Consider the following 16,849-nt stretch of genomic DNA (forward strand, 5'->3'; position numbering starts at 1 on the left):
ACCATAACAGACCCAGATATTGATGCTTGATTTAACTCCAATGTTGTGTCCTTCTTGGCTATATGTCATACCTCCATTTCTTCAGGTATTAAACTGACTTTTGCTTCCTACTGTGCTTCAGATAGAAAAAGAAACATTATGTCATTACATAGGCAATACCCAGAGACTGCCATCATGGACCAGGAGAAAGGAAACTGGTGAAGGAAGATAAGGAGGTGGAAAAAAAGTTGATGTGGTTGGAAGCTGTGATTCCCAAGGAGGAATCCAAGACACCCATTGCTTAGTGAGTCTGGTGATAGGAATAATTATTTACAGCAGTAAAATAGTGGGGGAGGCAGAGCTATTGGAAGGAAGTGACATATAGCATCTTGGCTCCAGCCCATTTATCTGCTATGACAGGACCTTCATCAACAGTTAAAGACACAGAGAGTACAGTCCAATCTCATGAAAGGAGGATGATTAGGTCAAATATTGGGTAAATAATGCTGAAATTTTCCAAGATTCTAGGCCCAAAGAAGGCCTCAATTATGAGGCATGAAAGCAAAGTTGACCAACATGGTAGAATGACAAGTGGAAAGGTGATAGGAGCTCCCCTAAACTCAACATTAGTCGACGCTGCACTAACATAGCTTTTATTCTCATTACTAGTGAGCTAGGTGCTGGTGATGTGCTATTTGCCTCATCCAGTCTTGTTAAGGAAAGCAGAGATTCTGTGAATTTTGGCAGTTTGTATATTTTAAAGAATTGGCAATTTTATCTAAGTTATCAAATACAAGGCCTTAGAATTATTCATAGCATTCCTTTTTATCTTTTTAATGTATATGAGATCAGTATTGATGACCCTTATTTTATTTCTGATGTTGGTGAGTTGTATCTTCTCTATCAGTATTCTACTTTTTTTTAAAGGTTTATTTATTTTTGAGACAGAGAGAGACAGAGCATGAACGGGGGAGGGGTAGAGAGAGAAAGAGACACAGAATTAGAAGCAGGCTCCAGGCTCTGAGCCATCAGCCCAGAGCCAGATGCGGTGCTTGAACTCACAGACCGCGAGATCGTGACTTAAGCTGAAGTCCCACGCTTAACCAACTGAGCCACCCAGGCGCCCCTCAGTATTCTACTTTGAATGACAGACAGACACCAGCGCTGATGCACTGCTACAGCTATTTGATGGCCTAAGGCAGGTATATGTTAAAGACACTGTGTTTTCGTTCTCTACAAATCAGATGGTACAGACTGCATATAATTTGCAAGGTGAGGAAAGAGAAGAAATGGAGTCCAACCAGAGGAAAGTGATGGTGAAAAACAAGAGGGTGTGAGATTTAAAAAGCACAGATCGGTGCTCCAAAGCTCTAACTAGGAAGTGGCATCCATCATCCAAGAACTCATGTATCAGGGGAGTTTAGAGATAGTACTGAGTAACCCTAACAGCCTCTAAGAAATCCCCAAATTTTATTCCTTAAAGTGATAGAATACTACTACTACTACTACTATTACTACTACTTCTCCTTCTCCTTCTCCTTCTCCTCCTTCTCCTCCTCCTCCTCCTCCTCCTCCTCATCCTCATCCTTCTCCTCCTCATCCTTCTCCTCCTCATCCTTCTCCTCCTCCTCATCCTTCTCCTCCTCCTCATCCTTCTCCTCCTCCTTCTCCTTCTCCTCCTTCTCCTCCTCCTCATCCTTCTCCTCCTCCTCATCCTTCTCCTCCTCCTCATCCTTCTCCTCCTCCTCATCCTTCTCCTCCTCCTCATCCTTCTCCTCCTCCTCATCCTTCTCCTCCTCCTCATCCTTCTCCTCCTCCTCATCCTTCTCCTCCTCCTCATCCTTCTCCTCCTCCTCATCCTTCTCCTCCTCCTCATCCTTCTCCTCCTCCTCATCCTTCTCCTCCTCCTCATCCTTCTCCTCCTCCTCATCCTTCTCCTCCTCCTCATCCTTCTCCTCCTCCTCATCCTTCTCCTCCTCCTCATCCTTCTCCTCCTCCTCATCCTTCTCCTCCTCCTCATCCTTCTCCTCCTCCTCATCCTTCTCCTCCTCCTCATCCTTCTCCTCCTCCTCATCCTTCTCCTCCTCCTCATCCTTCTCCTCCTCATCCTCCTCCTCCTCCTCCTCCTCCTCCTCCTCCTCCTCCTTCTCCTCCTCCTCCTTCTCCTCCTCCTCCTTCTCCTCCTCCTCCTTCTCCTCCTCCTCCTTCTCCTCCTCCTCCTTCTCCTCCTCCTCCTTCTCCTCCTCCTCCTTCTCCTCCTCCTCCTTCTCCTCCTCCTCCTCCTTCTCCTCCTCCTCCTCCTCCTCCTCCTCCTCCTCCTCCTCCTCCTCCTCCTCCTCCTTCTCCTCCTCCTCCTTCTCCTTCTCCTTCTCCTTCTCCTTCTCCTTCTCCTCCTTCAGAGCCCAATGGTTGTATTACCAACTATTTTGGGGAAAGCACTTGGGGACAGGCATGATGTACTTTCAGTACAAATGTTGAAAAGTCCAGCAAAATATCATCTTATACTGAATCCCACATCAGAGGAATAACTTATCTAAGACTTTATTTGACCTTTCGAAAGGTCTACAAGTTTGAGAAATATTTGAGTTACAGATAAATTGAACAAGGTCCAGAGGGTTGAGTGAAACGCCTAGTAAGAGGATAAGCTAGGCTTAAAACTTGTTTCCAAACCCCAATTCCAGTGTTCTTTCTGTAGCAAACACTGTTCATCTTCAAATTTGCATCCTTGAGCATATGTTTTCGCTTCCATCAAATACACATACATGAATTCTTGTTGAACCATCCAATTATCTAATCTACTCCCTTTACTCAGGATAAAGGCATGCTGGCAGAGGCTACAAAGGACTGTTCAATGCTCATGTCACTCATACTATAGTAACTCCAGGTGCCTCAAACCTCCGAGTGACAATCTCTACTACAGCACCTTTCAAACCTACCAGAGAAATGATGCGTTAAGGATGTAAACCTGAGTGACAACCTGAAATTAAAGTTAACATTCAGTGACTATATATATTACAATAACTTGGAACTTTAAAAGTATATATTTGTCTGCTATGTCTGTCATGTTAATAACCAATTTTGTCCAAAGGACTACCACTTACCTTTTTACCACTCAATGTGATAAATTCTTTATTTTTTGTGATACATGTTTAATCTTAGTTTTCTGTTTACCTCATGTTAAAATTATAACGTCCTGTAATTGACTAGACAATTTAAAGAAAAACAAATTCAAATTAAAATTATATAGGAATAATGTATATACATTTGTATATAATACATACATGTGTAAGGAGTGTATGTATGTATTTTAATAACTATACATGCTTATAATTATATTTATGTGTTTATTGGGGGAATTTTTTGAGCATCTTCTATGTGCCAGACATTGTTATAGACACTGAAAATATAGGAGTGAATAGGACCAACAAGTATCCTATGTGAGGAAGCTATATTCTAAAGAAAGAGAATAAGAGAGAGAGAGGGAGAGAGAGAGAGAGAGAGAGAAAGAAGAAGGAAAGAAAGAAAGAAAGAAAGAAAGAAAGAAAGAAAGAAAGAAAGAAAGAAAGACAAAATTACCAAAAACTGGGGAAAAAACCCACAACATAATTTAATGTAATGATATATAGTCTGGATGAAATTAAAGCTTATCTAGAAGTATGAATGTTTAGATATAAAAGAAAGCATCTTCTAGTAAGTCACACCTAAATATATATTTTTCAATGTGCTTTTGAGCTGGTAGAAAAGTAGAGAAATGAAATATAAGAAAGCCTAAATCAGGAGGAGAAAGCAAGGACTGATATTCTTCTGGGAGATTCTGTACATTCTTGATGACCTAACACATGGAAGGTTGGACAACTGCATGAATCTAGATGCACTTAAGGCCAATACTCTCATTGACAAAATATAAAGCATAAATGCACCCTACAGTGGAAGATGTGTGAACTTGTACCCCTTTGGCACACTATGTCTAAGTGATAATTTTTTTAAAAGAAGAAAAGAATTTTCTAATGAGAATTCCAAAACAAGAATCTTCTCTTTTAAAATTTGAGGCTTAAAGTTAACATTCTCCCACTTCTCAAAGAAAAAAAAAATCTAAAATGACTATAAATTGTAGTCCTTCAGGCATTAGTCAAAAGCAACTGATTATATTTGACGGAGCAACATATTTTAAACCTACATCTCATCTCAACAACCTCTCACAGATAAGAGTTCCAAGGCACATGTGTTCACAATAAAAAGTTATTAAACAAGTCATGACACTAACCATCATGAGTTAGAGATAGCAGAAATAACTAATTTTACGGTAAGGACATCGAAGTCTTCCATTCAGAGATTATCAATAGATCCTACATTTTTTTTAAAAATAGAGGCTGTTAAAAATATGATGAATGGGCAGATACTATTAAAATAAACATGGGTACATTTGCAAAAGAACCAATTAAAATTGTGAAACACAATGATTGAAATTAGAAATTTAATGAACAGGCTAAGCATTCAATTAAACAGAGCTGAAGAGGGAATTAGCAAACTGGATGATAAATCTGACAATATGGAATGACATAAAAAGAGGCACAGAGTGAAAAGGAGATAAAAAGAATTGAAAGAGGGGTTATGGACACAGAAGATTAAGAGAATTATTTCTAGTTCTATTGTGATGATTAGGGTACAGGCCAAAATGCTAGGATCAAGAGACTATTACACAGTGGCTTAAGTGAAATCGATTTTATATCTCCTTCCCACAAAAGTCTGGAAATAAGTGGTTTAGAAGTGGACGGGGGCCTCAGCTATTGTCAATATGTGTTTTCCAAGGTTATTTAAGTACCAATAGGAATATGTGGAAATGAGAGGTTCTAGGGCAAGCATCTTGTTTGTAGGAAAGTGACCTGGAAGTTTCCCATAGCACCTTTACTCTCAGACAATTGGCCAGAATTCAGAACTCCATTACATGGACCCATTTGGCTGCATTTTTAATCCCAGAACTGGCACATCAAGTTTCCGTATGTTTCTGATCTTATTCTCTTCTGCTACCAGCTCTAGAAACTTTCTGTTTTTGAAAGGCTTATAAGTTTGTATTATATCCATACAGATAATCCCCCTATCTTAAATTCAACTGGGCCATATGACATGATATAAATATGGAAGTACCACCTCCTCACACTCAAAAGTTCTGGGGATTAGGGTATGGAAACTGCAGGCCATTTTCAGATTTCTGCCCACCATATAAAGTAAGCATACTTTTAAGAAGGAAAACATAAAAAAAAATGATAGTAAATTAAGGAAAGAGTGAAAAAAAGATATAATGGATAAAGGAAAAAAAAGACAAAATGTGTTGTTTTAATAGACAAATAAAATGGACAATTCAATTTTCTAGATAAAGAAAAGTAGAGGGAAAAACCTAAACAATATTAGGACAATAATCAAATAACAAATAATAAACAAAATGGACAATAATCACAGATATGGCACATATTAAAGTAATGATATGCTAATAAATTCAAAGCATATCTGCAGGGAATGAATTCCTAGAAAATATAAGTGGCAAAAACAGATTTAAGAAGAAATAGGAAATATCAATAGTCTTAAATTCATTAAGAACATTATATTAAATATTTCCCCAAAGAAAAGTCTGAGGGCTTTATAGGCTAATTCTACCAAATATTCATGAAACACATAATTCCAATCTCACATAAACTTTTTCAGAAAATTGAAATAGAAATAATTCTCCCCAATTCACATAATAGTTTAACATAACATTGACACTAAAACCAAACAAAAGCATGATGAGAAAGAAACCAACAGGATAATCATATTGATAATTATAGATGCAACATTCTTAACATATTAAAAATAGAGCATTTAGGTATATTCAGAAAATACTTTATAGCAATGTTGGATTATTTCTAGAAATACATACTTCTGCTTTAACTTTGGAAAACCTTGTAATATAATTCAGCATATTTACTTATTAAATAATAGAAATCATATATAACTTGTTATTCATTAATTTGCTAATTTATTAAACCACCTAAAAATTACTAGATATCATTACTAGATATCATCTAAGTGCTAGGGAAACAGCAGCAAACAAATAAAAATTCCTGCTCCAATATAGTGGTAAAGATCAATGCTCTAGAAGAGGAAGGACAGTGATGCGCTGCTAAATTTTTACCAACCAGGAAAAAAAAATCTCTGGGCTGGGTTGTATTACTTGCTGATTTCTGTGGTGCATACTCCTACAATGGCCAATTTTAAGCTATCAAATGTTACAGAGTTGGCAAGAGATGTCTTCAGTCAGCTCTCTTGAGCTTGCATGAGCGATTGCAAAACACTACTGGGAAGACAGACAATATAATAATTCAGCAAGTTATGTAGTATATTGGGAGTTGAGATATGTTACAAAGGATAATTAACACAGTAAATTGGGTAGTAGGTTCTAGTGGAGGGGTTCATTTTAATTTTCAATATTCAAACATGTTCAGCCTCACTGACAAGGTGACTTTTGAGTAAAAACTTGTAGGAGGTGAGGAACCTTGCTCTGTGATCAATCTAGAACAAATGTACTCAGGCAGAAATGTGTTGGTCTTTTCAAGAAAGTGTGGCTGGAGTGCACTGGGGAGGAGAGAGAGTAGCAGTGATGAATTCAGAGGGAGAGAGTGGGGTAAGCTCTCAGAGGGCTTGGTAGGCCATGGTCAGGGGTTTTAGCTATTATGATGTAAAATGGGGTATCATTGGAGGATTTTGATGAGTGGGTGACACAATGTAACTTAGTGTTGAAATGATCAATGGAGGTCACTATACTGATGATGATTCCTGGGATAGTTAGGGTGAAGAGAGAGACAAGTTAATGATGTAACAATCCAGGAAATAAGTGGTGGCAGCTTCGACCAGGAAATAAGAGTATGAATGGAAAGAATTGGTCAGTTTCTGGGTACACCTGAATTTTGCATGAAGCACATGAAGAAAAGGGTGGAGGCCAATATAGACTGGTCCTTGATGCCATCTAGTTTTATTTATTTTTTTTTTTTTAATTTTTTTTTTAAAGTTTATTTATTTTTGAGATGGAGAGAGACAGAGCATGAACAGGGGAGGGGCAGAGAGAGAGGGAGACACAGAATCTGAAACAGGCTCCAGGCTCTGAGCTGTCAGCACAGAGCCCGATGCGGGGCTCGAACCCACGGAGTGTGAGATCATGACCTGAGCTGAAGTCAGACGCTTAACCGACCAAGCCACCCAGGCGCCCCGATGCCATCTAGTTTTAAAAGGTCAGGAATGAGACAAAGAGTAGTCACTGATGCATGAAAACAAAAAACAAAAAACAGCAGAGTTTAATAATTTATAAACCAAGGGAGGGTGTTTCAGGGAGAGGGTGATCAACTCTGCCCAAATCAATGTTAGTCAAATTTATCAACATAACGGTCATTGATGATCTTTGCAAGAACACTCTCAATAGAATGGTGTAATTGAATGCCTGAATGGAGTGAGTTTAAGAGAGACTAGGATAAGAGTTATTAAAACAGTGATTCTAATCAACTCTTTCAAAGAGTTTTGTTAAAAGGGAGCAGAGAAATCAATACAGCTGAGGGATATCAATGTTCAAGAGAAAGCTGTCTTAGTTGTTTCTTTCTAGGATAAAGTATGCTCATATGCTGATGAGAACAACTCTTTAGAGAAGGCAAATTTATGAATTAAGAAAAGAGAAGAGAGAATCACTGGACACTGTCCTTAAATGAAAGAAAGTGGTTGAGATTGTGTACACAATTACAGAACAACACATAACATTTCTATTCTAATATAGTAAGCAAAGAAGCTCATTGTGATATCTTTTACCAGATACTTGTATACAGAGTAGATGTGGTGGCAAGGAGTCTGTACAAATTGAATTCTGATTGCATCACTTTTCTGTATAAAGTAGGAAGTAAGATATTCATTCACTCATTCATTCAGTCATAGTTGACATACAATATTACATAAGTTTCAGCTGTACAACATAGTGATTTGATAATTTTACACATTATGCTTTGTTCACCATAAGTATAGCTACCAAGTATCTTAATATATCACTATTACAATATCATTAACTATATTCTTTATGCTTTGCAGTTTGTTCCCATTACTCACTCATTTCTATAACAGGAATCTTGTATCTCCCTCTACTCTTCACACATTTTGCTCAACCTTCCATACCTCTCCTCTCTGGTAACCATCAGTTCTCTATATTTATAGTTCTCTTTATGTTTTTTGTTTGTTTATTAATTTATTTGGATTCCATTTATAAGTGGAATCATATGGTATTTGTCTTTTTTTAGTATGACTCATTTCACTTAGCATAACACCTTCCGGGTCCATCTCTATTGTCTCAAATGACAAAAATTCACATTTTTCATGGCTGTGTAATAGTCCAGTGTGTGTGTGTGTGTGTGTGTGTGTGTGTGTGTGTGTGTGTACCACATTTTTCTTATTCATTCATCTAATAATGGATACTTAAGTTAATTTCATGTCTTGGCTATTGTAAATAATGCTTCTATAAACAAAACAGTCCATGTACCTTTTCAAGTTAGTGTTTACATTTTCCCTGGGTAAATACCCATAGTGAAATTATTGGTTCATATAGTATGTCTATTTTTTATTTTTATTTGTTGAAGAATCTCAAACTGTTTTCCACACTGGCTGTACCAATTTCCGTTCACATCAACAAGCACAAATGTTCCTTTTTCTCCATATCCTCACCAACACTTGCGATTTCTTATCCTAATTTTAACCATTATAATAGATGTGAGATGATATCTCATGTGGCTTTGATTTGCATTTTTCTGATTATTAGTGATGGTGAGCATCTTTTCACATGTCTGTTGGCCATATGCATGTATTTTAAAAAGTTTTTTTTTTTAATCTTTACTTTTGAGGGTAGGGGCGCGGGGCGGAACAGAGAGAGAGGGAGACCCAGAATCTGAAACAGGCTCCAGGCTCTGAGCTGTCAGCACTCACCAACTGTGAGTTCATGACCTGAGCCAAAGTTGGACGCTCAACTGACTGAGCCACCCATGTGTCCCTGTATGTATTCTTTTTTTGAAAAAATGTTTGTTCAGGTCCTCTGCCCATGTTTTAATGAGATAATTTGGTGTTTTTTGTTTGGTTTGGTTTGGTTTGGTATTGACTTGTGTAAGTTTTTTGTATATTCTGAAAAGTAACCCCTTATCAGATATGTCATTTGTAAATATCTTCTCTCATTCAGTAGATTGTCTTTTAGTTTTATTGATGCTTTCGTTTGTTGTGCAGAAACTTTTTATTTTGATGTAGTCCCAGTTGTTTATTTTTGCTCATTTCTCTTGCTTTAGGAGACATTTCTAGAAAAATACTGCTATAGCCAATGTCAGAGGAATTATTGCCTGTGTTCTCCTCTAGGATTTTTATGGTTACAGGTCTCACATTTAGGTTTTTTATCCATTTTGAGTTTATTTTTATGTATGGTATTAGAAAGTTGTCCAGTTTCATTCTTTTACATTTAGTTCTCCAATTTTCCCAGCACCATTTATTGAAAAGACTATCTTTTCCCTATTGTATATTCTTGCTTCCTTTGTCATAGGTCGACATTAGTTAATTAATTAGTCACTCATAGATTTATTTCTGGACCCTCTACTATGGTTCTCTATGTCTGTTTTTATGTGAGTACCATACTGTTTCCATTACTATAGCTTTGTAGTAGATCTTGAAATCTAGAATTGTAATACCTTCAGCTATGTTCTTTCTCAGGTTTGCTTTGGCTATTTTAGGATTTTGTGTTTCTGTACAAATTTTAGTACTATTTTTATAATTTTGTGAAAAGACTGTTGGTGTTTTGATATAGATTGTGTTGAATCTATAGATTGCTTTGGGTAATATGAACATTTTGACAATATTAATATCTTTACACTTATTTGTGTCATCCTCAATTTTTTCATCAATATTTTATATTTTTCAGAGTACAAGTGTTTCATCTCTGGTTCCTAAGTATCTTATTATTTTAGTGCAGTTGTAAATGGTGCGTTTTAATTTTTCTTTCTGCAATTTTGTTGTTAATGTATAGGAATACTACTGATTTATGGGTTTTAACATTGTGTCCTGCTACTTTACTGAATTCATTTATTACTTGGAGTAATTTTTTTCTGTATATAGTATTACATTGTCTAAAAATAGTGACAGTTTAACTTATTGTTTACCAATATTGATGCCTCTTTTTTTCCTTATCTGATTTCTATGGCTAGGACTTCTAATACTATGTTGAATAAAAGTGGTAAGAGTGGACCTCCTTGGCTTGTTCCTGACTTTAGAGAGGAATCTCTCAGTTTTTCACCATTAAGTATGATGTTACCTGTGGGTTTTTCATATTTGGTCTTTATTATGTTGAGGTATGTCCCCTCTAATTCCATTTTGGTGAGATTTTTTGATGGATGTTGAAATTGCCATATAGTTTTTCTGCATCTATTGAGATGATCAGAAGATTTTTATCCTTCCTTTTGTTGATGTGGTGTATGACATTGATTGATTTGCAAATATTGAACCATCCTTGCATCCTGGGAATAAATCCCACCTGACTGTGGCAAATGTTGTTTTAAATATATTGTTGTATGCTAATATTTTATTGAGGACTTTTGCATCTATGTTGATCAGAAAATGGGCCTATAGTTGTCTTTCTGTGGTGTCTTTGTTTGGTTTTGGTATCAGGGGAATGCTGGCCTCATAGAATGTATTTGGAAACTTTCCTTCCTTTTGTATTTTGGAATAATTTGAAGAGGATAGAGGTTAACTCTTCTTTAAAGGCGGAGTAGAATTTACCTGTGAATCCATCTGGTACTGGACTTCTATTTTTTGGTAGTTTTTTGATTACCAATTCAACTTTGTTATTTATAACTCATCTATTCAGATTATTTCTTCTTTGTTCACTTTTGGAAGATTATATGTTTCTAGTAATTTATCCATTCTTCTAGGTTGTCTATTTTTTTGGCATATAATTTTCCTTTGTATTTTTGCAGTATTGGTTGTTATTTCTCTCTCATTTCTGATTATATTTATTTGAGTCCTTTTTCTTTTTTTCTTGATGAGCCTAGCTAAGAGGTGGTCAACTTTATTTATCTCTTCAAAGAACCACCTCTTGCTTTCATTAAATTTTTTCTATTTTTTTTCAAGTCTCTACATCATTTTTTTCTGCTATGATTTTTATTATTCCCTTCCTTCTATTCACCTCAAGCTTTTTTCTCCTAGTTCCTTTAGGCATAAGGTTAGATAGTTTATTTGAATTATTTTCTTGTTTCTTGAAGTAGGCCTGTATTATTATATACTTCCATCTTAGAATCGTTTTTCTGTGTTACAGAGATTTTGGACCATTGTGTTTCATTTCATTTGTCTTATGTATTTTATTTCCTTTTTTATTGCTTCATTGTCCCATTGGTTGTTTAGATCATGTTGTTTAATCTCCATGTGTTTGTGGGTTTTTTTTTTCATTTTTTCTTGTGAATTTTTTTCTTGTTTCATACCATTGTGGTCAGAAAAGATGGATGGTATGATTTCAATCTTCTTAAATTTGATGAGGGTGGTTTTATGGCCTAATATGTGATCTATTCTGGAGAATCTCCCATATGCTCCTGAAAAGACTGTACTCACTTGGTTTTGGATTAAGTGCTTTGTATATATCTCTTATGTCCATCCAGTCCAATGTGTCATTCAAAGACATTGCTCCTTACTGGTTTTCTGTCTGGATGATCTATCCATTGATATAAATTGAGTATTAAAGTCTCCTATTATTACGGTATTACTATCAATTCCTCTTTTTATAATCTGTTAATATTTGCTTTATGTATTTACATACTCCAGTGTTGGGTGTGTAGATATTACAATTGTTATTTCCTCTTGTTGAATTGATCCCTTTATCTTTATGTAATACCCTCCATTGTCTCTTGTTAAGTTCTTTGTTTGAAAGTCTATTTCGTCTGATATAAGTATTCTACCCTACCTTTTTTTTTAAATTTTTTTTAACGTTTATTTATTTTTGAGACAGAGAGAGACAGAGCATGAACGGGGGAGGGTCAGAGAGAGAGGGAGACACAGAATCTGAAACAGGCTCCAGGCTCTGAACTGTCAGCACAGAGCCTGACGCGGGGCTCAAACTCACAGACCGCGAGATCATGACCTGAGCTGAAGTCGGACGCTCAACCGACTGAGCCACCCAGGCGCCCCCCTCCCTTTCTTTTCAAAATTGTTCTTTTATACAAGAGCCACTTCCATTTGCATGGTGAATGTTTTCATATCTTTTCACTCAGTCTGTATGCATCTTTAGGTTTGAGGTGAGTCTTTTGTAGGCAGCACATAGATGAGTCTTGCTCTTTGTTGTTGTTGTTAATTTTGTTGTTTATCCACTCCACTACCCTTGACTGGGGGATTTAGGCCATTTTCATTTAAAGTAATTATTTATAAGTGTGTACTTAATGACATTTAGAAATTTTGTTTTCTGGTTATTTTTGTAGTTCTTTTTTGTTCCTTTGTTCTTCTCTTGCTCTCTTTCTTTATGACCAATGAATATATATATATATATATATATATATATATATAGTGTTTTGTTTGGCTTTCTGTTCTTTCTCTTTATTTTTGGGTATCTGTCATAGATTTTGGGTTTATAGTTACCATTAATTTCATATACAAGTTCAAACAGAGATGGAGGTAAACCGTAAGAGACTCTTAAATACAGAGAACAAACTGGAGATTGATGGGTTTGGGGGAGAGGGGAAAATGGGTGATGGGCATTGAGGAGGGCACCTGTTGGGAAGAGCACTGGGTGTTGTAGGACAGCAATGAATCATGGGAATCTACCCCTGAAGCCTAGAGCACACTGAATACACTGCATGCTAGATAACTTGGCAATAAATTACATTAAAAACGAAAGAAAAAGAAAAAGATTCTTTTTTTTAATTCCTCCTTCTCTTCCTTTTTTAATTCCCATCTCCATATTTTATGTGTATATTATCATATTTTGCATCATTTTATTTATATTTTTCTGATGTATGATTATGACCATTTCTTTTCCACTGAAAGTAGTCCCTTTATTTAATTTTTTAAGTTTTTGTTTATTTTGATAGAGACAGAGAGAGAGAGAAAGAGAGAGAGAGAGAAAATGAGAGAATCCCAAGCAGGCTCTGAGCTTTCAGTGCAGAACCAGATGTGGGGATGGAACTCACTCACTTTGAGATCATGACCTAAGCTGAAATCAAGAGTTGGAAGCTTAACTGACTGAGCCACCCAGGTGCCCCTCAAAGTAGTCTCTTTAACATTTCTTGTAAGGCTGGTTTAGTGATGATAAACTCTTTTATCTTTTGTTTGTCTATGGAACTCTTTACCTCTCCTTCAAATCTGAATTATAACCTTGCTAAGTAGAGTATTCTTAGTTGTAGATTTTTTGTTGTCTTTTCAGCATTTTGAATATATCATGACACTCCTGGCTTGCAAATTTCTGCTGAAAAATCAGCTGATACCGTTATAGGTAACTTTTGTTTTTCTCTTGAGGCTTTTATGATTTTCTCCGACATTTTAATTACTATGTGCCATGGTGTGGACCTCCTTGGGTTCATCTTGTTTGAAATTCTCTGTGCATCTTGGACTTATGTCTACTTCCCTCCCTAGGTTAGGACGTTTTTAGTTATTATTTCTTCAAATAAGTTTTCTACCCCTTTCTCTCTCTCTTCTTTTGGGATGGTACAATGCAAATATTTGTTCACTTGATGATGTCCAAGAGACCTCTTAATCCATCCTCTTTTGAAAACATTCTTGTCTCTTTTTGCTATTCATGTCATGTTCTTTCCATTACCCTGTCTTCCAAATTGCTGATATGCTCTGCATCCTCTAATCTATTGGTTCTCTCGAGTATGTTTTTTATTTCAGTTATTGTATTTTTCAATTCTGATTCGTTCTTTTTAATATTTTTTGTCTCTTTATTGAAAGTCTCACTGATTTCTTTCATTATTTTCTCTAGGCCAGTGAGCATCTTCATGATTATTACTTTGAATTCCTTATCAGGCTTTTGCTTATCTGTTTCATTTTGTTGTTTTCCTGAGGTTTCTTCTTGTTCCTTTGGAGCATATTCCTTTGTCTCCCCATTCTGCTGTGCTTTCTATGTTTGTTTCTGTGGATTAGGTGAAATGGCTACTTCTAAAGAAGGAATGGTCTTGTATATGATGTCCTTTATGCAGACTGTGTGTTCTTGGCTGGCTGGCTGGAGTTGTGGCTGTATATGCTATTTATTCTTAAATCTGTGGCATGTCTCCATCTTTATTACTGTTCTTTTCCCATTCTCTCTATCTTTGGTTGTTGAGTAGCTGTCAGTCAACACTCAATTCTTCTTCAAGAGGAATTGTTTTAGTAATAGGTGTAATGTGGTGTGTTCTATGGAAGAGTGAGTTCAGAATCTTCCTATGTTGCCATCTTGAGCTGGAACCAGGAAGTAAGGTATTTAAACTGGTTAGACAAGTGGATAGAAAAATTGAACAGAAAAGGATTACCAGAAATATATTTACACATATATGGACTCTTGACATGGGAAAAGATAGCACTGAAAATCATTGATCACTGCATTATGGTAATGAGGTCTATGTACTAATTCCATAGAAAAAAAATGGTTATGAAAATGGAATACAATAACAGAATCAATTAGTACACATTTTGGGTGATTTTCATTTTTATTTAATTTGTATATGTGCATACTCTGTATTCAAACTGTTCCAACTTATGATACATGGCATACAGAATTCTTTTTAACACATACCAGGAGATATGACCAAATCATTATATAGCAGAATATTTTCAAAATTACCAAAAACTGGAAACAACTCAAATGTCCATCGGTAGTAAAACAGACAACTGATTTGTGGTATATAAATTATAGATAGAGGGACCCCTGGGTGACTCAGTTGTTTAAGCATGGGATTCTTGATTGCAGCTCAGCTCATGATCTCACAGTTCATGGGTTCTGGCCCCACATTAAGCTCCATGCTGGCTCCCTTAGGCTCAATGCTTGGGATTCTCTCCATTTCTCTGTGTTCCACTTCCACTCACACTGTCTCTTTCTCTTTCAAAATAAATACATAACCATTTAAAAAAATTTAAGCAATAAATTACAGGTAGACACATAAAGATCAATCTTGCAAACATAATCCTGTGTATAAATTTTTAAAATAGTTTATTGCATAAGAGTACATATGGTATAAAGTTTAAAAGCTAAAAAGTTGGTAATAGTAAATAAAATACAGTTAGGGATATGCTTATGTGTGGTAAAACTATATAAAATAGTATAAATTTGGGATAGTGGTTATATTTGGGAGGGATAGAAATATGGTTAAGGAGAGGCACATAGGATTCTTCTAAGGTGTTACTTTTCTCTCCTTTAACCTAAGTGATGATTTGTGTTTATGTTATTATTATTATTATTATTATTATTATTATTACTATTACTATTGCTATTACTATTACTATTATTATTTAAACACTGACCACATTGGCTAAATGTATTTTTTTTAATGCTGGCATGATTTCTCATTTTAGGTATGAGTTTTCTGTATGAATTTCTCATTTGTTTCACTTTTAATGAGAACATCTAAAAATGTATTAATTCATTCAGAATCTATAGGCACTGGGTCTATAGATATCACAAATCAGAAAGAAAGAGTGGCTAATGTCTGTGTAAAGGAAGGATGTTAGCATACGTATGAAAACCTTTCATTTATGTTGCCAACATAAAGAAATGTAACTTCTTATTTAAGGACACTAGAATTTGGTTAAGGGATCTATACCTTAGGCAAATAGGTAAAACTGAGGGGTTTTTGAGAGTGGATCTATGGCTATGCAAGAAGGATTGAAGACACTCTATGCCTCTGATCTTCAGGAGAAGTGGCTTTGTGCCTTTTGGTCACTCACAGGGGAAAATATTATATGGATATTAAAACAGCCTTGAAGGAGAACAAGCAGCAGGTGTTAAAAGATATTTTTAGAGAAGTCCATCTATCCTTATATCTTGGTCATGGTGGAAGTTTGAGGTCACTTCATATCATGGTCCCCAGCCCAAGGGTTTTCTGTATTTGCTTTTATGTTTTATTTGTTCATTTTCTCATTTTTACCTTGTTTATATTTTTTAAATAGTGATGTTAGTCATGCTATTTTTTCCTACTTCCTCAGAAATCTTTGTGAATCTTAGTTCCTCTTTGTTCAGATCAAGGTGCTGCCATAATTAAATCCAGGTAGAAAATGATATCAAATCTATGGTGTTTAGTTTATTCTCATCAAGTAAATTATGATTATATAATGCTATCTGGCAACCTGAAATAGCTCTTGTGTTGCTATTTTTCCCCTCATTCCAGACATCCATATCTCCTCTCACCAAAGCTTAATTCAGCACGGAGTTTCTCCATTAGCAAAGAAAATTTTACTTTATTGCATAGTACAGGAAAAAAAATATATGTCTATATATACACATATGCATTATTATACATACTTGTATGTATACATAAATTATATGTATACATATATATGTAGTACATATATAATATATACAGTATATGATATACTGTATATATGATTTGGGGATTGAAGATCCACGTCTGTGGTCACTTCTTATTAAATTTATGAACAATTCATACCTCTTCCCAAGATTCAGAGATCTACATAACTCAGCTAAACTGGAGGCTATACCTGGTCATCAAACTACTTGCCAGAATGTGGTCAATAGGCAAGACTATACATGACCTAGACACCATCAGGACACACCAAGATCCCAAAGAGAGTGATCCTGAAAGCTGCAGTCTAAAATTGAAGCCAACAACTGAGAATTAGTAGACATAGCCTAAGTACAGGGAGG

The sequence above is a fragment of the Panthera leo genome, chromosome A3 (assembly GCF_018350215.1).
Source record: "Panthera leo isolate Ple1 chromosome A3, P.leo_Ple1_pat1.1, whole genome shotgun sequence".
In the NCBI taxonomy this organism is placed as follows: domain Eukaryota; kingdom Metazoa; phylum Chordata; class Mammalia; order Carnivora; family Felidae; genus Panthera; species Panthera leo.